The sequence below is a fragment of the Nerophis lumbriciformis genome, linkage group LG16 (genome assembly GCF_033978685.3).
Source record: "Nerophis lumbriciformis linkage group LG16, RoL_Nlum_v2.1, whole genome shotgun sequence".
In the NCBI taxonomy this organism is placed as follows: Eukaryota; Metazoa; Chordata; class Actinopteri; order Syngnathiformes; family Syngnathidae; genus Nerophis; species Nerophis lumbriciformis.
Genome location: NC_084563.2, coordinates 43,962,351 through 43,988,223, shown reverse-complemented (window position 1 = coordinate 43,988,223; position 25,873 = coordinate 43,962,351). Strand labels below are relative to the sequence as shown.

The following is a 25,873-nucleotide window of genomic DNA, read 5'->3' as shown; positions in this document are numbered from 1 at the left end:
ATACACACTCACATTCACACACTAGGGCCAATTTAGTGTTGCCAATCAACCTATCCCCAGGTGCATGTCTTTGAAGGTGGGAGGAAGCCGGAGTACCCGGAGGGAACCCACGCAGTCACGGGGAGAACACGCAAACTCCACACAGAAAGATCCCGAGGCCGGGATTGAACTCACGACTACAATGAGGCTGTATTCCTTTCTGGACAGGGTGGGGGCTGTTTTCGTATTCAAGAAGTTGTCTCTTCCTGTTTGAATGTTAGACCAATTCGAGATGCCGGTATGACTATTGGTGTGGGCTGGTCTCCTAAAGCTTTAGTAAAACTTGATAATATTCCTATTCTGTCTTGATGGTCCTTCTTACTCTGCATAATCTAAAGAATTTGGGATTGACCAGTGACTTTAATTCCCTGGGAGTGAAGGCTGGTCAGACACAACACTAGCTAGAGATATTGGCCGCAAAATCATTTAACAAGTACAGGAACAGCTAGCTGGCTTGCGTGGAAGTCTGCTGGAGTAGTTTACAGTCATACAGTAACAAGCAATTACACCTCTATTAAACGTAAATAACATAGATCAAATATATTTACCCCAGTAATATCATCAAAACTCAACTAACTGGATGAAGTCCTTGGGCTCAAATACTAGTGTGGCCTCAATACCCCTGCTGTAGCGTGTAGCATGCTGGGAATTATCTGGGCATGTGATGGAAGAATGCACTGCACATGTGATGGAGGAATGCACAGTGCAGGGTTGAAATTCAATTTGCATTAAATCAGGTTGTTTTAGCTAATAATCATGCTGCATTCAATGTTTATTCCCATTTATTTCCCATTAATTCCCGTTAATTCCCATGGAAAGTTTCCAACTTTAAATATTCCCGGAATTTTGCAACCCTAATTCTTATATTGTTGTATTTATTAGATGTGCACGATAAATATTGGACAGATAATTATCGGGCCGGGTTGGGGAATTATGACGCCATAGCAATACATCCAACTACGTTACAAAATGGGTCAAATAAAAACAAAAAACACAAAAAACGCCCCAATGAGGCGCGTTTGCCTTTGGCTCTAATCAAAGGCGGATGCTTTCCCTTCGCTCTCCCTTATCGTGCGTGCTTGCTTTTTCTTTTTTCTTGGAGCCTTTTTTGCACTGCTTTAGCTGAACTGCACAATTTTTTGTCAAGAGGAGTGGTCGAAAAACTCAACCAGAAGCTTGCCAGAAGCTTGTGGATGGCTACCAAAAGCGCCTTATTGCAGTGAAACTTGCCAAGGGACATGTAAGCAAATATTAACATTGCTGTATGTATACTTTTGACCCAGCACATTTGCTCACATTTTCAGTAGACCCATAATAAATCCATAAAAGAAGCAAACTTCATGAATGTTTTTTTTGTGACCAACAAGTATGTGCTCCAATCACTCTATCACAAAAAAATAAGAGTTGTAGAAATGATTGGAAACTCAAAACAGCCATGACATTATGTTCTTTACAAGTGTATGTCAACTTTTGACCACGACTGTATGTGACGAGAGAGAACCTACTGCAAAAACATTTGTTTTAAAGGGGAACATTATCACAATTTCAGAAGGGTTAAAACCATTAAAAATCAGTTCCCAGTGGCTTATTTTATTTTTCGAAGTTTTTTTCAATATTTTACCCATCACGCAATGTCCCTAAAAAAAGCTTCAAAGTGCCTGATTTTAACCATCGTTATATACACCCGTCCATTTTCCTGTGACGCCACACAGTGATGCCAAAACAAACAAACATGGCGGATAGAACAGCAAGCTATAGCGACATTAGCTCGGATTCAGACTCGGATTTCAGCGGCTTAAGCGATTCAACAGATTACGAATGTATTGAAACGGATGGTTGTAGTGTGGAGGCAGGTAGCGAAAACGAAATTGAAGAAGAAACTGAAGCTATTGAGCCATATCGGTTTGACCCGTATGCAAGCGAAACCGACGAAAACGACACGACAGCCAGCGACACGGGAGAAAGCGAGGACGAATTCGGCGATCGCCTTCTAACCAACGATTGGTATGTGTTTGTTTGGCATTAAAGGAAACTAACAACTATGAACTAGGTTTACAGCATATGAAATACATTTGGCAACAACATGCACTTTGAGAGTGCAGACAGCCCAATTTTCATCAATTAATATATTCTGTAGACATACCCTCATCCGCTCTCTTTTCCTGAAAGCTGATCTGTCCAGTTTTTGAGTTGACGTCAGCAGGCCAGGGAAGCTAGGGTCGATATTCTTCTCTTGATCATCTTCGGTGGCATAAGGGACGGTGTGAGCCAAGACATCCAGGGGGTTTAGCTCGTCCCTGAATTGCTCACACACTCCGGCAGATTCAATGGGGGTCTGGCGGCAGATTTCTTTGACTTTATCGTTGGAAATGCATCTGCTTTGAGTGTCGCAGGATATCCACACATTCTTGCCATCTCTGTCGTAGCATAGCTTTCGTCGGTAAAGTGTGCGGAACAAACGTCCAATTTCTTGCCACTTTCGCATCTTTGGGCCACTGGTGCAACTTGAATCCGTCCCTGTTCGTGTTGTTACACCCTCCGACAACACACCGACGAGGCATGATGTCTCCAAGGTATGGAAAACAGTCGAAAAAACGGAAAATAACAGAGCTGATTTGACTCGGTGTTTGTAATGTGTTTGAGAAAATGGCGGATTGCTTCCCGATGTGACGTCACACGCTCCGAGAGCGAATAATAGAAAGGCGTTTAATTCGCCAAAATTCACCCATTTAGAGTTCGAAAATCGGTTAAAAAAATATATGGTCTTTTTTCTGCAACATCAAGGTATATATTAACGCTTACATAGGTCTGGTGATAATGTTCCTCTTTAAGATCCTGTTTTTGAAACGAGTGCTCTGTTGGATGACAGCATAGCAATTAAAAATAGTTTTGACAGTTGTTTTGCTATGTTTTGTTTGATGCAGCAGAAAAAATAAAGCTTGAGTTTTAATTTATCTCAATATTATGTTATGTAAACTGTTATATATAATAATTTACACCATCATGTGCTGTAGATAGCGTACATTTTTGAGTCAGACCTAGTGATGATACATTTTAGTCGTAGTTTAGTCTTAAAGGCCTACTGAAACCCACTACTACCGACCACGCAGTCTGATAGTTTATATATCAATGATGAAATCTTAACATTGCAACACATGCCAATACGGCCGGGTTAACTTATAAAGTGCAATTTTAAATTTCCCGGGAAACTTCCGGTTGAAAACGTCTAGGTATGATGACGTATGCGCGTGACGTCAGTAGTTGAATCAGACATTTTGGAATAGGTCGGTCGCCAGCTTAAATCGTCTTTTTTCATCGCTAAATTCCACAGTATTCTGGACATCTGTGTTGGTGAATCTTTTGCAATTTGTTTAATGAACAATGGAGACTGCAAAGAAGATACCTGTAGGTGCGATCGGTGTATTAGCGTCTGGCTACAGCAACACAACCAGGAGGACTTTGACTTGGATAGCAGACGCGCTATCAGACGCTAGCCCCGACCGCATCGATGATCGGGTGAAGTCCTTCGTCGCGCCGTCGATCGCTGGAACGCAGGTGAGCACCGGTGTTGATGAGCAGATGAGAGCTGACGTAGGTGGAGAGCTAATGTTATTAGCATAGCTCTATCGAGGTCCCGTAGCTAAGTTAGCTTCAATGGCGTCGTTAGCAACAGCATTGCTAGGCTTCGTCAGGCGGTACAGCATTAACCGTGTGGTTACAGGTCCAGAGTTTGGTAGTATTGTTGATATTCTGTCTATCCTTACAGTCAGGGGCTTATTTCTTTTGTTTCTATCTGCAGTTAAGCACGATGCTATCACGTTAGCTCCGTAGCTAAAGTGCTTCGCCGATGTATTGTCGTGGAGATAAAAGTCACTGTGAATGTCCATTTCGCGTTCTCGACTCTCATTTTCAAGACGATATAGTATCCGAGGTGGTTTAAAATACAAATCCGTGATCCACAATAGAAAAAGGAGAGAGTGTGGAATCCAATGAGCCCTTGTACCTAAGTTACGGTCAGAGCGAAAAAAGAAACTTCCTGCACTGCACTCTAGTCCTTCGCTCACGTTTTTCATCCACGAATCTTTCATCCGATTCTGTTCATAACTTTTATGGACAGAATTTCTAGGCGCAGTCAAGGCGTTGAGGGGATCCGGTTTGGTGGCTGCAGGATTAGGTCTCTGCTTTTTGCAGATGATGTGGTCCTGATGGCTTCATCTGGCCAGGATCTTCAGCTCTCGCTGGATCGGTTCGCAGCAGAGTGTGAAGCGACTGGGATGAGAATCAGCACCTTCAAGTCCGAGTCCATGGTTCCCAAGTGGAGGAGTTCAAGTACCTCGGAGTCTTGTTCACGAGTGAGGGAAGAGTGGATCGTGAGATCGACAGGCGGATCGGTGCGGCATCTTCAGTAATGCAGACGCTGTATCGATCCGTTGTGGTGAAGAAGGAGCTGAGCCGGAAGGCAAAGCTCTCAATTTACCGGTCGATCTACGTTCCCATCCTCACCTATGGTCATGAGCTTTGGGTTATGACCGAAAGGACAAGATCACGGGTACAAGTGGCCGAAATGAGTTTCCTCCGCCGGGTGGCAGGGCTCTCCCTTAGAGATAGGGTGAGAAGCTCTGTCATCCGCGGGGAGCTCAAAGTAAAGCCGCTACTCCTCCACATCGAGAGGAGCCAGATGAGGTGGTTCGGGCATCTGGTTAGGATGCCACCCGATCGCCTCCCTCGGGAGGTGTCTAGGGCACGTCCGACCGGTAGGAGGCCACGGGGAAGACCCAGGACACGTTGGGAAGACTATGTCTCCAGGCTGGCCTGGGAACGCCTCGGGATCCCCCGGGAAGAGCTGGACGAAGTGGCTGGGGAGAGGGAAGTCTGGGCTTCCCTGCTTAGGCTGCTGCCCCCGCGACCCGACCTCGGATAAGCGGAAGAAGATGGATGGATGGATGGATGGATGGAATCTTTCATCCTCGCTCAAATTAATGGGGTAATCGTCGCTTTCTCGGTCCGAATCGCTCTCGCTGCTGGTGTAAACAATGGGGAAATGTGAGGAGACTTTCAACTTGTGACGTCACGCTACTTCCGGTACAGGCAAGGCTTTTTTTTATCAGCGACCAAAAATTGCGAACTTTATCGTCGATGTTCTCTACTAAATCCTTTCAGCAAAAATATGGCAATATCGCAAAATGATCAAGTATGACACATAGAATGGATCTGCTATCCCCGTTTAAATAAAAAAAATTCATTTCAGTAGGCCTTTAAAACTGTTACTGCGGAGTTTGGCGAGGACGACTGTGTGTCACCAGGATCGTGTTGAACCACAAGATTTGTCTCTCAGTGCACTTCCTGTGTGCATTCCATGCGCCAAAGAGGCTATGGTTTGTTTGGATTAACCTTTAAGATGTTTTGCTCTCCTCCCTTTTCTGCCTCCCCCATCTCTTTGTCTCTAGCCAGGCTGAAATCATTAGCGAGGTACTTTCATTATTGACAGAGGTTTAGAGTGCTTGAGAACTAGAGGACTAAATCAGTCACCCCAAAGTGTAACTTCCCTACTTCTGAACCACGACACATTTGTCTAAAGCGGTGTTTTTCAACCACTGTGCCGTGAGATACAGTCTGGTGTGCTAATTTCACCTACCGTATTTTTCGGAGTATAAGTCGCACCTGCCGAAATTGCATAATAAAGAAGGAAAAAAACATATATAAATCGCATTGGAGCCCAGCCAAACTATGAAAAAAACTGCGACTTATAGTCCGAAAAATACGGTATTTGGGTTAAAAAATATTTTTTGCAAACCAGTAATTATAGTCTGCAAATGATGTGTTGTTGTTGAGTGTCGGTGCTGTCTAGAGCTCGGCAGAGTAACCGTGTAATACTCTTCCATATCAGTAGGTGGCAGCCGGTAGCTAATTGCTTTGTAGATGTCGGAAACAGTGGGAGGCAGGGTGCAGGTAAAAAGGTATCTAATGCTTAAACTAAAAATAAACAAAAAAGTGAGTGCCCCTAAGAAAAGGCATTGAAGCTTAGGAAAGGCTATGCAGAACGAAACTAAAACTGAGCTGGCTACAAAGTAAACAAAAACAGAATGCTGGACGACAGCAAAGACTTACTGTGGAGCAAAGCAACGTTCACAATGTACATCCAAACATGACATGACAATCAACAATGTCCCCGCTAAAACAACTGAAATATTCTTGATTGCTAGAACAAAGTGGAAATATCGCTCAAAGGAAGACATGAAACTGCTACAGGAAAATACCAAAAAAAGAGAGAAAGCCACCAAAATAGGAGCGCAAGACAAGAACTAAAACAGTACTCACAGGAAAATGACAAAAAACTCAAAATAAGTCAGGGCGTGATGTAACAGGTGGTGACAGTACACCTACTTTGAGACAAGAGCTATATTGATGCATGCTTGGTTATGCTTTAAAGTCATATCCAACAATTGCGACAACAACTTTTTACTGTCAACTGAGTTTCGTTTTTAAGTGATTTCTGTTCCGGATTTTTTCAACGCAAAAAATGTGCCTTGGCTCAAAAAAAGGTTGAAAAACACTGCTCTAAAGATGCACAGCTACTGTGTTGCCTCTGCAATTATTTTTCTGACTGGGATTCAAGGAACTCATTTATTGTCACACCAAGACACATGAGATGACACGACATGGCGGCGCTATTATTAAACACGAAAGTTGGACCCAGCAAGAAGAGATGACTTTACATTTCAAGAACCACAATGACGAGTCTATAACATTTGAGACAGATTGGTTGAAAATCGTGGCTGCCATCAAGCAAAATTGTCCTTGCAGGCGCACAAACATACATATACACATACATGTACATATACAAACTCCGTTTCCATATGAGTTGGGAAATTGTGTTAGATGTAAATATAAACGGAATACAATGATTTGCAAATACTTTTCAACCCATATTCAGTTGAATGTGCTACAAAGACAACATATTTGATGTTCAAACTGATAAACATTTAATTTTTTGCAAATAATCATTAACTTTAGAATTTGATGCCAGCAACACGTGACAAAGAAGTTGGGGAAGGTGGCAATAAATACTGATAAAGTTGAGGAATGCTCATCAAACACTTATTTGGAACATCCCACAGGTGAACAGGCAATTTGGGAACAGGTGGGTGCCATGATTGGGTATAAAAGTAGATCCCATGAAATGCTCAGTCATTCACAAACAAGGATGGGGCGAGGGTCACCACTTTGTCAACAAATGCGTGAGCAAATTGTTGAACAGTTTAAGAAAAACCTTTCTCAACCAGCTATTGCAAGGAATTTAGGGATTTCAACATCTACGGTCCGTAATATCATCAAAGGGTTCAGAGAATCTGGAGAAATCACTGCACGTAAGCAGCTAAGTGTCAGTGTGTAAAGGATATCACCACATGGGCTCAGGAACACTTCAGAAAACCCACTGTCAGTAACTACAGTTGGTCGCTACATCTGTAAGTGCAAGTTAAAACTCTCCTAAGCAAGGCGAAAACCGTTTATCAACAACACCCAGAAACACCGTCGGCTTCGCTGGGCCTGAGCTCATCTAAGATGGACTGATACAAAGTGGAAAAGTGTTCTGTGGTCTGACGAGTCCACATTTCAAATTGTTTTTGGAAACTGTGGACGTCGTGTCCTCCGGACCAAAGAGGAAAAGAACCAATCCGGATTGTTATAGGCGCAAAGTTGAAAAGCCAGCATCTGTGATGGTATGGGGGTATATTAGTGCCCAAGACATGGGTAACTTACACATCTGTGAAGGCACCATTAATGCTGAAAGGTACATACAGGTTTTGGAGCAACATATGTTGCCATCCATGCAACGTTACCATGGACGCCCCTGCTTATTTCAGCAAGACAATGCCAAGCCACGTGTTACATCAACGTGGCTTCATAGTAAAAGAGTGCGGGTACTAGACTGGCCTGCCTGTAGTCCATTGAAAATGTGTGGCGCATTATGAAGCCTAAAATAGCACAACGGAGACCCCCGGACTGATGAACAACTTAAGCTGTACATCAAGCAAGAATGGGAAAGAATTCCACCTGAGAAGCTTAAAAAATGCGTCTTCTCAGTTCCCAAACGTTTACTGAGTGTTGTTAAAAGGAAAGGCCATGTAACACAGTGGTGAACATGCCTTTTCCCAACTACTTTGGCACGTGTTGTAGCCATGAAATTGTAAGTTAATTATTATTTGAGTTTGAACATCAAATATGTTGTCTTTGTAGCATATTCAACTGAATATGGGTTGAAAAGGATTTGCAAATCATTGTATTCCGTTTATATTTACATCTAACACAATTTCCCAACTCATGGAAACGGGGTTTGTACATATACACATACATGTACATATACATTCACTGTACAAACATACATATACACATACTGTACATATACAAGTACACATACATACATACCTACTCAGTGGCCTAGTGGTTAGAGTGTCCGCCCTGAGATCGGTAGGTTGTGAGTTCAAACCCCGGCCGAGTCATACCAAAGACTATAAAAAAATGGGACCCATTACCTCCCTGCTTGGCACTCAGCATCAAGGGTTGGAATTGGGGGTTAAATCACCAAAATGATTCCCGGGCGCAGCCACCGCTGCTGCCCACTGCTCCCCTCACCTCCCAGGGGGTGATCAAGGGTGATGGGTCAAATGCAGAGAATAATCTCGCCACACCTAGTGTGTGTGTGACAATCATTGGTACTTTAACTTTAACTTTAACTTATACTCTCATGCATATAATCACGTTTCATCAAACATATCAAAGTTGTTGCCCTAAGGTAAACTGTGCAACACATGGCACACCGCCAAAGCTTAACCTATTGTTACTATAACAATCTACAAGGTTAATATAGGTTGCTTCTCCTTCTTCCCCTCCATTTTTCTGCTTTCTTTTGTATATATAGTTATCATTACGTATATGTACTGTTGCATTTGAACAATTGTATTGTTGATAATAGAGGTAAAATATTGGTATTATTCATTATCAATAGCGCTATTATCAAATTACACTTAGCCAGTCGCAAAGATACAGTATGCACATTTTCACTATAGTCTCCATTCTGCCTTGATGCAAAGAAGCTTCTTAAACCCATCACCCATCAATTCCACCTGATCAACTGAAGAAACAATCAATTCATTGATCATGAGGCTGACACATGGATGCCATTTGGTGTGGGGGCATGTCCCCTGCACTTTTTCAAGAGGAAGTTGTTGACCCCTGCACTTTTTAAAGGGGAACATTATCACAATTTCAGAAGGGTTAAAACCATTAAAAATCAGTTCCCAGTGGCTTATTTTATTTTTCGAAGTTTTTTTCAAAATTTTACCCATCACGCAATATCCCTAAAAAAAGCTTCAAAGTGCCTGATTTTAACCATCGTTATATACACCCATCCATTTTCCTGTGACGTCACACAGTGATGCCAATACAAACAAACATGGCGGATAGAACAGCAAGCTATAGCGACATTAGCTCGGATTCAGACTCGGATTTCAGCGGCTTAACACTGTCTGATAAGATAATTACTAACAACTATGAACTAGGTTTACAGCATATGAAATACATTTGGCAACAACATGCACTTTGAGAGTGCAGACAGCCCATTTCAGGCGCGCTAAGAACATATATTTTTCCACGATTTCAGCACTCAGGTTAACCATACCTAAATAGACACAAAATACTGCATTACACAAGACTACCCGAATGTACTCGAATGATTGAAAAAAATAAATGTGTTTAAGCTAAATTATTGGTAAACACAGTTTATGTATAATAATTTCCGTAAAACCGCGAGTAATGAATAAAGTTTTCATCAATTAATATATTCTGTAGACATACCCTCATCCGCTCTCTTTTCCTGAAAGCTGATCTGTCCAGTTTTGGAGTTGATGTCAGCAGGCCAGGGAAGCTAGGGTCGATATTCTTCTCTTGATCATCTTCGGTGGCATAAGGGACGGTGTGAGCCAAGACATCCAGGGGGTTTAGCTCGCTCGTCTGCGGGAACAAACTGCCGCCATTGCTTGCCGTGCTACCGAGGTCCTTTGTCCCTGAATTGCTCACACACTCCGGCAGATTCAATGGGGGTCTGGCGGCAGATTTCTTTGACTTTATCGTTGGAAATGCATCTGCTTTGAGTGTCGCAGGATATCCACACATTCTTGCCATCTTTGTCGTAGCATAGCTTTCGTGTGCGGAACAAACGACTGACCATTTCGTCGGCTTTCTCCACACCCTCGTATTTTGAACAAATTTCGTCCAATTTCTTGCCACTTTCGCATCTTTGGGCCACTGGTGCAACTTGAATCCGTCCCTGTTCGTGTTGTTACACCCTCCGACAACACACCAACGAAAGAGAGAAAATGGCGGACTGCTTACCGATGTGACGTCACGTTGTTTAATTCGCCAAAATTCACCCATTTAGAGTTCGGAAATCGGTTAAAAAAATATATGGTCTTTTTTCTGCAACATCAAGGTATATATTGACGCTTACATAGGTCTGGTGATAATGTTCCCCTTTAATATCCAACAACAATGTAACACTATTGAATGGAGTCAAGTCAAACACTTGTGCCAGGTGGAAAACCGCCGTTCAGACTGAAGCGTGTCCCTTTAAACCAGGGGTGCCGCATGGAAGAAAATCTGTGCACACGTGGGCCGGACTATTAAAATCATGGCATTAAAACTAAAAAATAAAGACAACTTCAGATTGTTTTCTTTGTCTTACTTTGGCCATAAATAGAACAAACACATTCCGAAAATATTACAATAAAAATATTGTAAAAAATACCGGCAGCGGTAAATTTAGATCCATGAAGGAAAGAAGAAAGTGAATGAATGTTTATAACTGAATTAATTTACATATGCATGAAAATGTGTTTTCTTTTTTATTATTTTTTTTAATTAATTAAGTAACATTTATGACAACCAAGAATTTTGGTACTGGTACCGGTACCAAAATATTGGTATCGAGACAACACTAGTTCCTATTCTGTATCTCTCTAATGCTAGACCAGGGGTCGGCAACCTTTACCACTCAAAGAGCCATTTTGACCAGTTTCACATATTAAAGAAAACAAAGGGAGCCACAAAAAACTTTTGAAATTCAAAATGAAATAACACAAAGTTTTTTTTGTTGCTTTGTGCTATGTATAAACCAAGGGTCTCAGACACGCCCACACCTTAATATGAAAATTGAATGTTAGTGCGGCCCGCGAGTTTTATATGAATGGCGCTTGACAGCGTCATAGTTGTCAACCCTCCCGATTTTTAAGGCAGGATACAAATGTCAGGGCAACTATTCTCTCGAACGTGCCGTGATGGTACAGCATTTAGTGCCCATTACAACCAGCGTGCCGTCCCAGCCATACGTAGTATGGGGCTTCTGCTTGCTCACGTAAGTGACAGTAAGGCATACTTTGTCAACAGCCACACAGGTTGCACTGACGGTGGCCATATAAAACAACTTTAACACTCTTACTAATAATGCGCCACACTGTGAACCCACACCAAACAAGAATGACAAACACATTTCGGGAGAACATCTGCACCGTAACACAACATAAACATAAACACAACAGAACAAATACCCAGAATCCCATGCAGCCCTAACTCTTCCGGGCTACGTTATACACCCCCGCTACCAAACCCTGCCCACCTCAACCGACGCACAGGGGGGGGGGGGGTTGGTGGTGGCAGGGGTGTATAATGTAGCCCGGAAGAGAAAGGGCTGCATGGGATTCTGGGTATTTGTTCTGTTCTGTTTATGTTGTGTTTAGGTACAGATGTTTTGGTTTTGGTTCAAAGTGTGGCGCATTATTAGTAAGAGTGTTAAAGTTGTTTTATATGGCCAACGTAAGTGTAACCTGTGTGGCTGTTGACCAAGTATGCCTTGCTGTCACTTACGTGTGCAAGCGGAAAATGCATACAACAAAAGTTTGGGCTGGCACGATGTTTGTACAGACTGTAGAGGGCGTTAAATGCTGTACCATCATGGCACGCCCTTATTATTATTGTTAGGGTGATAGTCGGAGAATATTAATCCCGGGAGTTTTCTGCGAGAGGCACCGAAATCCGTAAGGATCGGCAAGTATGCAGCTGAGTGATCAAAGAGCCGCATGCGGCTCCGGAGCCGCGGGTTGCCGACCCCTGTGCTAGACAATATCTTTGTCATTTGAACTTATAGCAAAGTTATTTGTGTTCCAGCACCACATCTTTGTGTGAGTGCAGACCACAGAGCAGAATCTGGGTCAGTGGTTCTGACTTTCAGCTGAACTGACTAACCCATCTTGTTTTGGTTAGACATTTTTATTCAATGGTATTTGACTCTTTTAACAGCTGTTTTTTCCTCCAACAACAACAAAACACAACATGCCGGCGGCGTTCTCTTTAAAATCTCTATGAATTGTTGTTTTTGGTCCACACTCTTAGAAATAAGGGTTCCAAAAGGGTTCTTCTACAAGGGCTGAGGTTCTAACTGGAACCATTTGCTTCTGAAAAACCCTTTCCCGAAGGAAGGGGTTTTCAAGGGTTCTTGGTAACGCTAATGGTTCCAGTAAGAACCATTTTGATCCAGAGAACCCTTTAAAACCCCTTTTCTGAATAATTGGTTTAAAAAGGGTTCTCACTAACACTAAGGGTTCCAGTAAGAACTATTTTGATCCAGAGAACCGTTTTTGGAAGAAAGAGTTCTTCAGGGATTGTTGAAAGCATGGGTAAGATCCTGTGTCACCAGGGACATACTTCCTGATAACATTTGCCAATAATGGTGCAAAATACATTTCCTTGTGACTACTGATACAAATACTTTTCATATACAATTTTTTTGTTTATTTTAAAGCAAACTCTTCTACCCCAGATCCTGTTGATCAAACTGTAACATAATTGCCCATCTTGGGATTTGAACACCTGCCACCCAGTCTAAAGTCACTGGCAATAGTGACTGAGCTAACCAGCTGACTGCCTTCAGTCATCAGGTCTACCATACTAGTCTATTACCTTACACCTTCTGATCAGACATACAAATAATGGCAGTGTTCTGTTACCAATTTATTTCCACAACCATTAATTATAAGAAAGCAAGATCTTCATCAGCAAATCTTGTTGACTCAGGCAAAGATTAGCTGTGACTGGGAGGACCATTTTTGACAACTGCTGTCTGGCTGGTGATTCCGTTTGAGAAATAGCTCAGTGATTTAGGAGCTGGTTCTTGGTGCCAAAGAACCTGGGTTCAAGCCCTGACAAAGGTGGTGATGACAGCTCATGAAAATGCCAGATGGTCTTTGTGAAGCAAACATATACATTTTAGAGTCTTGATAGATTAAACATCAGTTATTAACTTATGGAGCAAATCGAATCAATTAAAAAATCAAATTACCAATATCTCCATTCTGTCTGGATGCAATATGTGTATTTTCAGATTTTTGTCTTGATAACTGATATATTTACAGTGGTTTCAAATCTGCATGCACAACAGTGAATGACTTAATCAATTTGTGAAGCCACTGTTGAATTGTCACTTGCCAATTAGCTCAGCATGATAGACCACAGTCTTTGGTTCTATTGTTGTGGATTTTAGCCTCAACTGGTGCAAAAGGAACTTTATAATTTCAACTGTCTTGCCTTCCTGTTCTCCTGTTTGTTGCTCAGAATTGCCTGAATTTGCCAAAAATCGCCCGGACCCGACCCATCACTGCACAGCAGTTATTATTGTGTTTATTTAGTTTAGTTACACTACTCCCTTCTTCAGGAGGAAATGACACACAGCAAAGAACTTGCAAGGTGGTCCCTGCGGCAAGGATATAACCCCTCTTTCTGGGGCATCTAAGTGAGCTATAGGACTCACTGGACAAAGGCTTTTGAAAGTTTGTTACAAGTCAGGTGATCTAGGGATACAGTTTGAAGTTGTGAGTTCAAGGCCTGGTTGATGCAGAGTGACCATGTTAATGCATACTGAGGTGATGTGTGGATTAGTGACAGACAATTTAAAAAATATTAAACACTTATTTTACAGACAATTTTACTCATGTATTTGTCTCCTCCTCATACTTTTCCATGATCGGCCTCATCCCATGGCTGCTGTACCCTGCTGACTGGTTTAGTCCAGTTGTGAAGCTGCACATAAGTTCATTGATAGACGGTCTTTGATGTCAGAGGCCAAGCCTTAACTGATGCAAAAAACTTGGTGTGTTGGGCCAGGGAGCTGGCATGATGGTGGCTGTCATGTGTGAGTTAAGAGCTGGTTGCCCCATGGATTGCACCACATGGTCTGGTCTTCCCTGCCTACAAACCAGGTGTGACATACCAATAGTGATTACTGTGAACAGAACAGAACAGAACAAAGAAGAACAGGAGAGAGAACAGAAGAAACTTCCGAGAATCAAGGTGAGCTAAATATAATATCTTATTTCAGCATGCTTGACCCTAGCTGAGGACTTTTATGGTAAAAGGTGGACTAAGCATTTGTTTCTTGTTAGGTTTTATTTGTTTGCTTATTTGTTTGTTTTCTTGTAGAAAACAAACAAACAAATTGTATTGTGGTCAAACAATACAATACCTGACAAAGCTCTGCTGAGAGCTGCCATAACAAAATAGGTTACAATATATCTGTACAATTAATCTTAAATCATCCTAAAAAGGTTATCGTAGTTGTTATTTTAATGAAACATTATAGTATAAATTGTCAATGTTAGAAGGAGCTTTAACATTGTCGGTAGCGGCAATGCGGTCGCCATCTAGCTCGTCTTTGGAGGGATGGATGGGCTGGTGAGCACCATGGATCTAATACATCCATGTTGAGCACACACTAATGTGCGGGTAGGAGGAGCAGGGAGACTGGGCTTGAGCTTGGTCTCCAACATAGTGGTAGCAGAAAGATAACACAAGACGAAGGTTACAGAGAGGATGATTCTTCCATATTATATAACTTTTTAAAAAACATGTACACCTCATCTTAATGGTTACCTCTTACTATATTGCTTGTCATTTTTCTTGAATGCATATAGGCTCAGGAGAGTGAAGAATGTAGAGAGGATGAAAGGAGCATTGAAGCTCATATCAATGAAATGTCTACAGAGATGCTTAAGGTACACCCAGATCTGAACTCTTTAAAGGAGAGAATGAGACGAACCTATGCATACCGAAAGACTTTCATGGCAACTGCCAAGGCAGAGGAAATCATCGAAAAGTTTCCCGCACTGAAGCTTCCTAAAATAGTTGGTATCTTCAAGCATTGAATTGACCATATTTAATTGTATGTGTATTATTTCATTTATGATCATCAAGTATTTTGAGATGACACTTTTTATCCCTCCTTACAGCTTCTGTGGGAGATGAAGGAGCAATTCCTTGAAGAAGCTGATTGCTAATGGTCACAGAGTTGGATCGAATGGCAACGAAGATGGTTCAAAGAGCATCTACAGTATGTGTGACCTAAAGGACTGCTGCCAAATCAATGCCTGCCTGGATGATTCAGTAAGACGAGGCATCTAGGCCTATATGTGTATCTATAAGAGCCACAATCTGTATTTCTGAAAACTAAAAATATTACAGAATAATTTTATTTCCTCAGGACTCATTAGGGATGCAGCAATTCTACTGCTGCCTTCCATTTTCAGAGAGGACTCATCTTTTCTATACACTCTACTGTAGGTAAATACTGCATTTAAGGTCAAGATTTAGGAATTGGCATTATCCATATTATGGCAACATTGAGTCATTTTGCTGTTTTCACAGCAGGTTTTATTTACTGACATGTATCTGTTTTTATTGCATAGGAGCCAAGCGTGCCTACTCCAGCAATCATGCTCCATAACACACACGAGGGGAACCCTTTGCAGGCACAAAGGATAGTCCTATACCTGGATGGTATACAGGTTTTGACTGAGGACAGCAGCATGGACAAATCATATGCTATGAGTGCATTAATGTCACTCTATATTGTTTTTGCTGTCCAGTACCCAAAGGAACTGAGAAAAACTCTTATTTTCATTGAAAGATTTGTGTTGGGGATCAAGGACCACAGTGTTGTACCCATTTCAGTGAAGAGACTATACAACTGTGTCGGAAGTGGGGAGTAGTGAGTAGATGTGTTGCAGCATGGGATTTCATACTTTATGTTCTTGTTAATGGTCAAATTCCTGCTGCTGCCCTTTGTTTGTACATATTGATAAAAAAAAATATCCCTTATTTAATACATATTTTGGACCAATACATTTTGTTTGATTTTGGCATAGTGACATCTCTAGATTTCCATTATTGTTACAATACTTAACATTTTGAGTACTTGTTACATAACACTGAAAAGTATTTCAACATTATTTAAATCAATGTGAAAACTTTGTGGGATTCCCTCACTTTCTCATGATTCTGTTCCACTGTCACAATTAGTACATACAGTATGTACACTGATTCTTTTCATTGGACCATGCATTATTTTATTGTTTGTAGATAGCTTACAATAAGGCGCAGTAAGTGCACCTTGGATTGATTGAACTAAAACTATTTTGTGTCTCTTTCTGCCATGTCACCATTGCTGGAGATTTATTTACACAAATTCACCTACTGAGGACAGCATGATGTGTCTGGCCTGTCTTGTTGCTGATTCCACTGGACCTATGCTGACTTTTGACCTGTTCTCCCCTGGGACCTACACAGCCTTTCCTGTTTTGTTGGACTATCTTTAAATAAATGTTTTTCTCATTAAAATGTTTTGAATGTTTGTTCAATGTCAACATGATAAATGACCACAACATACTATGAACTAAACTGATCTATAGAATACAATATGGTTCTTTATAGAACCCTCAGAAGACAAGACGGTTATCGGTAAAAACCTTTGAAAAGGGATGTTTTTAGAACCCCCTGTGTCAGGTCTAGATGAAACCCTTGAAACATGAAATAGTTCTTAGTGGAACTCCCTGTGTGGGTTCTAGATGAAACCCTTGAAACATGAAAGGGTTCTTATTGGAACTCCCTGCATGGGTTCTAGATGAAACCCTTGACAAACGAAATGGTTCTTAGTGGAACTCCCTGTGTGGGTTCTAGATGAAACCCTTGAAACATGAAAGGGTTCTTAGTGGAACTCCCTGCATGGGTTCTAGATGAAACCCTTGACAAACGAAAAGGTTCTTAGTGGAACTCCCTGCGTGGGTTCTAGATGAAACCCTTGAAATACAAAAGGGTTCTTAGTGGAACTCCCTGTGTGGGTTCTAGATGAAACCCTTGAAACATCAAAGGGTTCTTAGTGGAACTCCCTGCGTGGGTTCTTTGTAGAACCTCTCATGGGGGGTTCTGGGTGGAACCTTACACACACAGTTCTAGGTATAACCCTTCATGTTGGGTTCTAGGTAGAACCCTCCAAAAGGGTTCCAGGTGGAACCTTTATAAAAAGGTTCTACCTGGAGCCAAAAAGGGTTCTCCTATGAGGACGAGCCGAAGAACCTTATATGGTTCTACTTAGCACTTTTATTTCTAAGAGTGTAGATTGACTGTTTACAATGTTGCACAGTATGCATGCTTTATCTGAGGAGGGAAGGGGGTCGAGCATACATCGCATGCATCGTTCCAATTGGAAACTCCTTTCGAGCTTCACATCAAATTACAGTGAGATGAAAAACAAAAGCCCCTTTTTCCACCGCAAGAACCCTTCCAACAGAAACCACCCGGGTAAATAGGTTCGTTCCCCGAGCGGTCGGAGTGGTTCTATCCCTATTCAATAGTTCCTGAAACAAATGCACAATAGTGTGCTGGAGAACACGATTTAGTGTAACACGATTGCAGTGTTGGTACTCAACTCGTCATGTTTATTTAAAAGATTAATTTTGATATGCAAAACTGTGAGACGTGGAAATACGCATTTCCCGAGGTTTAAGTACCGCATTTTTCGGAGTATAAGTCGCACCGGAGTATAAGTCGCACCTGCCGAAAATGCATAATAAAAAAGGAAAAAAACATATATAAGTCGCACTGGAGCCCGGCCAAACTATGAAAAAAACTGCGACTTATAGTCCAAAAAATACGGTAATCTTTTTTTTTCTTTGGAAAAACAGCCGGAAAGCTGGCGGATCTAAGTGTAGGATACACGTCCAAACTAGGGTTCTACGGTATATCGGTACTAATAAACTACCGCAGTACTAATGAAATAAGGTACGATACTGGCATTGAAAAATACCGGTACCGTATTTTCCGGACTACAAACCCCATTTTCATATGAGTTGGGAAATTGTGTTAGATGTAAATATAAACGGAATACAATGATTTGAAAATCATTTTCAACCCATATTCAGTTGAATATGCTACAAAGACAACATATTTGATGTTCAAACTGATAAACTTTTATTTTTTTTTTGCAAATAATCATTAACTTTAGAATTTGATGCCAGCAACACGTGACAAAGAAGTTGGGAAAGGTGGCAATAAATACTGATAAAGTTGAGGGATGCTCATCAAACACTTATTTGGAACATCCCACAGGTGAACAGGCAAATTGGGAACAGGTGGGTGCCATGATTGGGTATAAAAGTAGATTCCATGAAATGCTCAGTCATTCACAAACAAGGATGGGGCGAGGGTCACCGCTTTGTCAACAAATGCGTGAGCAAATTGTTGAACAGTTTAAGAAAAACCTTTCTCAACCAGCTATTGCAAGGAATTTAGGGATTTCACCATCTACGGTCCGTAATATCATCAAAGGGTTCAGAGAATCTGGAGAAATCACTGCACGTAAGCAGCTAAGCCCGTGACCTTCGATCCCTCCGGCTGTACTGCATCAACAAGCGACATCAGTGTGTAAAGGATATCACCACATGGGCTCAGGAACACTTCAGAAACCCACTGTCAGTAACTACAGTTTGTCGCTACATCTGTAAGTGCAAGTTAAAACTCTCCTACGCAAGGCGAAAACCGTTTATCAACAACACCCAGAAACGCCGTCGGCTTCGCTGGGCCCGAGATCATCTAAGATGGACTGATACAAAGTGGAAAAGTGTTCTGTGGTCTGACGAGTCCACATTTCAAATTGTTTTTGGAAACTGTGGACGTCGTGTCCTCCGGACCAAAGAGGAAAAGAACCATCCAGATTGTTATCGACGCAAAGTTCAAAAGCCAGCATCTGTGATGGTATGGGGGTGTATTAGTGCCCAAGACATGGGTAACTTACACATCTGTGAAGGCACCATTAATGCTGAAAGGTACCGTATTTTCCGCACTATAAGGCGCACCGGATTATTAGCCGCACCTTCTATGAATTACATATTTCATAATTTTGTCCACCAATAAGCCGCCCCGGACTATAAGCCGCGCCTACGCTGCGCTAAAGTGAATGTCAAAAAAACGCTGCGCTAAAGTAAATGTCAAAAAAACAGTCAGATAGTTCAGTCAAACTTTAATAATATATTGAAAACCAGCGTTCTAACAACTCTGTCCCAAAATGTACGCAAATGTGCAATCACAAACATAGTAAAATTCAAAATGGTGTAGAGCAATAAATAGCAACATAATGTTGCTCGAACGTTAATGTCACAACACACAAAATAAACATAGCGCTCACCTTCTGAAGTTATTCTTCATTCGTAAATCCTTCGAATTCTTCGTCTTCGGTGTCCGAATTGAAAAGTTGCGCAAGCGTGGGATCCAAAAATGGCCGGCTCCGTCTCGTCGAAGTCATCGGATTCAGTGTCGCTGTTGTTGTGCAGCAGTTCTGTGAATCCTGCCTTCCGGAAAGCTCGGACCACAGTTGTGACCGAAATATCTGCCCAGGCATTTACGATCCACTGGCAGATGTTGGCGTATGTCGTCCGGCGCTGTCTGCCCGTCTTAGTGAAGGTGTGTTCGCCTTCGGAGCTGTGTGAAAAAAGCCACCCGGCCTCTTCGCGTAAACTTCCCTTAACCACTCGCTCATCTTTTCTTCATCCATCCATCCCTTCGAGTTAGCTTTTATGATGACGCCGGCTGGAAAGGTCTCTTTTGGCAAGGTCTTCCTTTTGAATATCACCATGGGTGGAAGTTAGCATGGCAAGCTAGAACCACAGTGAAGGATGACTTCTCCTTCCCTGTGGTGCGAATATTCACCGTACGTGCTCCCGTTCCACAGTGCGGTTCACAGGAATATCAGTTGCTGTGAAATACGGTAGTAATCCGTGTGCGGATGGAGAGATTGCGTCTTTTTATGAACCGGATCCTTGTCGCGTAGTAGGAGCCATTTTGTGGTCTTTACAGATGTAAACAGGAAATGAAACGTACGGTGATATCCGCGCGTTTTTTCTTCTTCTTCCGGGGGCGGGTAGAAGAAGAAGCGCTTCCTGTTCTATGGGGGCGGGTGCTTTCCTTGGCGGTTGCTTGCGTAGAAGAAGAAGCGCTTCCTGTTCTACCGGGAAAAAAGATGGCAGCTGTTTACCGAAGTTGCGAGATCGAAACTTTATGAAAATGAATCGTAATAAAGCGCACCGGGTTATAAGGCGCACTGTCAGCTTTTGAGAAAAATTGTGGTTTTTAGGTGCGCCTTATAGTGCGGAAAATACGGTACATACAGGTTTTGGAGCAACATATGTTGCCATCCAAGCAACGTTACCATGGACGCCCCTGCTTATTTCAGCAAGACAATCCCAAGCCACGTGTTACATCAACGTGGCTTCATAGTAAAAGAGAGCGGGTACTAGACTGGCCTGCCTGTAGTCCAGACCTGTCTCCCATTGTAAATGTGTGGCGCATTATGAAGCCTAAAATACCACAACGGAGACCCCCGGACTGTTGAACAACTTAAGCTGTACATCAAGCAAGAATGGGAAAGAATTCCACCTGAGAAGCTTAAAAAATGTGTCTCCTCAGTTCCCAAACGTTTACTTTCCAAACTACTTTGGCACGTGTTGCAGCCATGAAATTCTAAGTTAATTATTATTTGCAAAAATGAGTTTGAACATCAAATATGTTGTCTTTGTAGTGCATTCAATTGAATATGGGTTGAAAATGATTTGCAAATCATTGTATTCTGTTTATATTTACATCTAACACAATTTAGGGACGGCGTTGCGCAGTGGAAGAATGGCCGTGCGCGACCCGAGGGTCCCTGGTTCAATCCCCACCTAGTACCAACCTCGTCATGTCCATTGTGTCCTGAGCAAGACACTTCACCCTTGCTCCTGATGGGTGCTGGTTAGCGCCTTGCATGGCAGCTCCCTCCATCAGTGTGTGAATGTGTGTGTGAATGGGTAAATGTGGAAGTAGTGTCAAAGCGCTTTGAGTACCTTGAAGGTAGAAAAGCGCTATACAAGTACAACCCATTTAACATTTATTTATCATTCCCAACTCATATGGAAACGGGGTTTGTATAAGGCGCACTTAAAATCCTTTTCCCCCCCTCAAAACTCGACAGTGCATGAGGGTGTATTTTATCAAAGTCCCACGGGAAGTGGGGGAGAAAAGTTGGAAAAGTCGGCAAAAGTCCCCAAAATGTTCAAAATACTTACCCAGGTTCGAGTCCCACAAGCCCTGCTGTCGGGATGCCCAAAATGTCCAAAACGCACCCAGCAAGGAAGGTTTGTGTCATGTTTGTCCTCAAACAAAAAACAAACTAAAACAAAACAATTATTTGTCCCCCATCTTTTTCCATTTTCAATCCTTTATTAATAATGCTCCAGTGAGCCACTAGGGCGGCGCTAAAGAGCCGCGGGTTGCTGACCCCGCATTGAGTGAATCATAGCTGATTCAACTATTTATGAGAACTAAATTACAATTAATTGATGTAAATTGAGTACAAATTGAGAAAAGGAAGTGAACATATACAGTCACGATCAAAAGTTGACATACACTTGTAAAGAACATAATGTCATGGCTGTCTTGAGTTTCCAATCATTTCTACAACTCTTATTTTTTTGTGATAGAGTGATTGGAGCACATACTTGTTGGTCACAAAAAACATTCATGAAGTTTCTTTCCTCCAGAAGGTCTTATCTTTGTCAATGTGATGTCAGATGAAACAAAAATTGGGCTGTTTGGCCGCAATACCCAGCAATATGTTTGGAGAAGAAAAGGTGAGGCCTTTAATCCCAGGAACACCATACCTACCGTTAAGCATGGTGGTGGTAGTATTATGCTCTGGGCCTGTTTTGCTGCCAATGGAACTGGTGCTTGACAGAGAGTAAATGAAAAAGCTCCAAATTCTTCAGGACAATCTAAAATCATCAGCCCGGAGGTTGGGTCTTGGGCACAGTTGGGTGTTCCAACAGGACAATGACCCTAAACACACGTCAAAAGTGGTAAAGGAATAGAGGCTAGAATTAAGGTTTTAGAATGGCCTTCCCAAAGTCTGGACTTAAACGTGTGGACAATGTTGAAGAAACAAGTCCATGTCAGAAAACCAACACATTTAGCTAAACTGCACCAATTTTGTCAAGAGGAGTGGTCAAAAATTCAACCAGAAGCTTACCAAAAGCGCCTTATTGCAGTGAAACTTGCCAAATATTAACATTGCTGTATGTATACTTTTGACCCAGCACATTTGCTCACATTTTCAGTAGACCCATAATAAATTCATAAAAGAACCAAACTACATGAATGTTTTTTGTGACCAACAAGTATGTGCTCCAATCACTCTATCACAAAAAAATAAGAAATGATTGGAAACTCAAGACAGCCATGACATTATGTTCTTTACAAGTGTACGTAAACTTTTGATCGTGACTATATATTAGTAATAGCAATGAACTGGAACAGGGGTAGGGTTTATAAGGAGATAAAAGATTGTAGAAATATATTCCAATTGAAAAAAATATATAAAGACAGAACAATAAGATCATATGGACAGCCGGAAGTGTCTACATTTTGCTTTATATCTATTATTTTACTTATTTGTCTGGTTTTGTATTTGTTATGTATCATCCCGTGAGGTGTATATTACTTTTTTTGTTCGGTTTGTACTTGAAGTTTTGCACTTGTTGTTTTTTTTGTTTTGTTTTCATTATATTTAGATGTATTTGGTTGTTTTTTTGTATTTTGTGAATCTGGACTATCCATTAAAGGCCTACTGAAACCCACTACTACCCATCACGCAGTCTGATAGTTTATATATCAATGATGAAATCTTAACATTGCAACACATGCCAATACGGCCGGGTTAGCTTACTAAAGTGCAATTTTAAATTTCGCGCGAAATATCCTGCTGAAAACGTCTCGGTATGATGACACATCAGCACGTGACGTCACGGATTGTGGAGGACATTTTGGGACAGCATGGTGGCCAGCTATTAAGTCGTCTGTTTTCATCGCAAAATTCCACAGTATTCTGGACATCTGTGTTGGTGAATCTTTTGCAATTTGTTCAATGAACAATGGAGACAGCAAAGAAGAAAGCTGTAGGTGGGAAGCGGTGTATTGCGGGCGGCTGCAGCAACAACACAAACACAGCCGGTGTTTCATTGTTTACATTCCCGGAAGATGACAGTCAAGCTTTACCATTGGCCTGTGGAGAACTGGGACAATAGAGACTCTTACCAGGAGGACTTTGAGTTGGATGCGCAGACGCGGTACCGTGAGTACGCATGCAGCTGCGGCTTCCAAACATTTGATCGCTTGCCCGTACGTGCGTGCCGCTATGTGCATGTCACGTACGTAACTTTGGGGACTTTGGGGAAATATATGTGCTGTATGAACTTTGGGGAGGTGAACGGTACTTTGGGCTGTGGGATTGAGTGTGTTGTGCAGGTGTTTGAGTTGTATTGGCGGGTTATATGGACGGGAGGGGGGAGGTGTTTGTTATGCGGGATTAATTTGTGGCATATTAAATATAAGCCTGGTTGTGTTGTGGCTAATAGAGTATATATATGTCTTGTGTTTATTTACTGTTTTAGTCATTCCCAGCTGAATATCAGGTCCCACCCGCCTCTCACAGCATCTTCCCTATCTGAATCGCTCCCACTGCCCTCTAGTCCTTCACTCTCACTTTCCTCATCCACAAATCTTTCATCCTCGCTCAAATTAATGGGGAAATCGTCGCTTTCTCGGTCTGAATCGCTCTCGCTGCTGGTGGCCATGATTGTAAACAATGTGCAGATGTGAGGAGCTCCACAACCTGTGACGTCACGCGCATATCGTCTGCTACTTCCGGTACAGGCAAGGCTTTTTTTTATCAGCGACCAAAAGTTGCGAACTTTATTGTCGATGTTCTCTACTAAATCCTTTCAGCAAAAATATGGCAATATCGCGAAATGATCAAGTATGACACATAGAATGGACCTGCTATCCCCGTTTAAATAAGAAAATCGCATTTCAGTAGGCCTTTAAGTAAGACTACTTATTATGTTGAAGGGGGCAGGAAATATAAGATTTTCTTCATGCTGTTCCTTCTCGAGCATAGGTGTGTAAATATGTGTTTAGTTTAATTGTCTATTGATCAAAAATGCACATCAATAAAGGAGATAAATAAAAAAAATGAATGAATGTTTAGATAAACTTTGCTTCTGCCTGCTCCTTTTCAGACATGTTGTAAAGAAAAATGAAAATATGTGATGTATTGATACATGTTCGGAATAAACTTCAACCAACCAACCAACCAACATATGGTATTTTCAAAGTATCTGTAACCGATTCCAGCCTTAAATTCCTCGGTATCGAATCGGGGGGGACAGTGGTATCGCACATTTTTTACTGAATTACAGTACAAAAAAATTATAATTTATTTTTTAATAAACAAGCTAAACTGTCAAAAACATGTCAAAACCTAATATTGTGAGAAATACATATTTTTCCAACATTTAATGTAAGTCCATCCATCCATTCTACCGCGAAGAGAGCAAAATATGAATGAAATGTTGTCATTCCTTTCGACATTATAAACAAAACAACACAACAGGGCACATTGTGAGGCTTTAACTGTCAGAGTCACAAAAACGTTTAAATGTTACAAAAGTCATGCTCACCTTTTTAAAACGTCTTTAACGTCGACTGTTCGTCTTTCCAAGGTCTGGGAAAACTTCACGGTTGTTGTTTCCACAGGCGAGTAAACTTGCACATTTTCCCAGCACGCCTCCTCGCTAAGTTCGTGTATTTTTGTTTTCCACTGATACATCTCGACTATTAAAGTTGATTATGCCGCATGCTGATGGACTACTGAGAAGCTTTACGCCTTACTTTCCACACAAAGAAAAAGTGACGTGTTTATGCTCTTCTTTAAGTTTTTTTTTTTTTGACTTCTTCAGACTCTTGATGGCGTCACAATGTTGCTCGTTTCTGACCTCTAGTGGCCAAGACTGGCCATAACAAGAAGGAAATGTAATGAGTGGCTATCATTGCTGACCTCTAGTGGCCAAATTTGGCCATAACAAAAAGGAAATGTAATGAGTGGCTATCATAATAGTGTGAGAGTTCAGTCCATAGTGGATCTAACATAATAGTGAGAGTCCAGTCCATAGTGGATCTAACATAATAGTGAGAGTCCAGTCCATAGTGGATCTAACATAATAGTGAGAGTCCAGTCCATAGTGGATCTAACATAATAGTGAGAGTCCAGTCCATAGTGGATCTAACATAATAGTGAGAGTCCAGTCCATAGTGGATCTAACATAATAGTGAGAGTCCAGTCCATAGTGGATCTAACATAATAGTGTGAGAGTCCAGTCCATAGTGGATCTAACATAATAGTGTGAGAGTTCAGTCCATAGTGGATCTAACATAATAGTGAGAGTCCAGTCCATAGTGGATCTAACATAATAGTGAGAGTCCAGTCCATAGTGGATCTAACATAATAGTGAGAGTCCAGTCCATAGTGGATCTAACATAATAGTGTGAGAGTCCAGTCCATAGTGGATCTAACATAATAGTGTGAGAGTCC

General features: G+C 41.6%; 1 protein-coding gene and 1 long non-coding RNA gene across 3 annotated transcripts in view; one reads left to right on the top strand and one right to left on the bottom strand.

Moving 5' to 3' along the window:
• Window positions 1-25,199, bottom strand: part of LOC133617284 (ras and Rab interactor 2-like) — a 112,070-nt gene extending 86,871 nt beyond the window's left edge. For both annotated transcript variants that reach the window (XM_072914938.1, XM_072914939.1), the window contains exon 1: window positions 24,963-25,199. The gene's annotated coding sequence lies outside the window, so the exon portion shown is untranslated. The remainder of the gene's footprint in view (window positions 1-24,962) is intronic.
• Window positions 15,389-16,721, top strand: LOC140679479 (uncharacterized). Its single transcript, XR_012050911.1, has 3 exons — window positions 15,389-15,525; window positions 15,623-15,702; window positions 15,828-16,721. It is a non-coding gene; the product is annotated as an uncharacterized lncRNA (long non-coding RNA).
• Window positions 25,200-25,873: the final 674 nt, after the last annotated feature.